Source organism: Chiloscyllium plagiosum, chromosome 15 (genome assembly GCF_004010195.1).
Source record: "Chiloscyllium plagiosum isolate BGI_BamShark_2017 chromosome 15, ASM401019v2, whole genome shotgun sequence".
Classification (NCBI taxonomy): Eukaryota; Metazoa; Chordata; class Chondrichthyes; order Orectolobiformes; family Hemiscylliidae; genus Chiloscyllium; species Chiloscyllium plagiosum.
The window spans coordinates 64,653,215-64,654,570 of NC_057724.1; positions in this window are offsets into that span (position 1 = coordinate 64,653,215).

A 1,356-nucleotide genomic window follows, 5' to 3' on the forward strand; every position below is an offset into this window, starting at 1 on the left:
TGGTCAGGGAGAGCCTTTTTCCAAGTATGGTGGTGGCAAGCACGAGGGGGCATAGCTTTAAATTGAGGGGTGATAGATATAGGACTGATGTCAGAGGTAGTTTCTTTACTCAGAGAGTAGTAAGGGTATGGAATGCTTTGCCTGCAACGGTAGTAGATTTGCCAACTTTAAGTACATTTAAGTCGTCATTGGACAAGCATATGGACATACATGGAATAGTGTAGGTTAGATGGACTTCAGATTGGTATGACAGGTCGGCGCAACATCGAGGGCCGAAGGGCCAGTACTGCACTGTAATGTTCTATGTTCCTGCTGCCCGGTGGCTCCGTGTTTAGCACTATTGCCTCACAGCGCCAGGGACCCAGATTCTACTACACTTTTGGGCTACCATCTATTTGGAGTTTGCATATTCTCCCCACGTCTGAGTGGGTTTCCTTTGTGTGCTCTGGTTTCTTTCCCACGGTCCAAAGATATGCAGGTTAGGTGAATTGGCCATGCTAAATTTTCCATTGTGTCCAAGGATATGTGGGCTAGGTGGATTAACCATGGAAAATGCGGGGTTACAAGGATAGTGTGGGGGGCTGGGACAGGGTCGGGGTGGGCTGCTCTTCAGAGGGTTAGTGTGGACTTGATGGGCCAAATGGCCTGTTTCCACATTGTAGGGATTTTATGATTCTTTATTCTTGCCTTTCAACCCCATTGTACTAAAAGTCAAGATGCCATTTCTCTTCCTTTAAAATCCTATTAGAAATTGTTAACAATCTAAACAACCAGGAATTAACCAATGCAACTGCGCCACAAGATTGTACACTATTTAAAAAAAACACATTATTGCACAAATAAAGAGGAATCAAACACAGTAGTCAAATTAACAACACTAAAATTTGAAAAGACTTGCGCTCTAAATTCAGTTCTAGTATTTATTTCCCAACTCTTCAGAATCAAAGGAGAATCATCTTGGACTCAAAACATTAATTCAGTTCCTCTCTCCACAGATGATGGTGACTTGATGAGTTTCTCCAACACTTTTTCATTTTAAAACTGCCACTGCCTCAGTCTGTTTCAAATCTGATTGCTTCTGTCAGAAAACACACAGATACAATTAAAATCCTTCACTCCAGGGCTCCACCTTAAATCACCATCTATATTAATCAAGATCCTCACAACCAGTTTCCAGGTAGAAATACAAACTAGTTACCTTTTTTAACTTCAAAAACTTCTCATATGATTAATTTTCATTGTTATTATCATGGCTGGTGTTATTAGTAAACAAGGTGAAAGTGAGGACTGCAGATACTGGAGATTCGAGTCAAGAGTGTGGTGCTGGAAAAGCAGAGCAGGTCAGGCAACATCTGA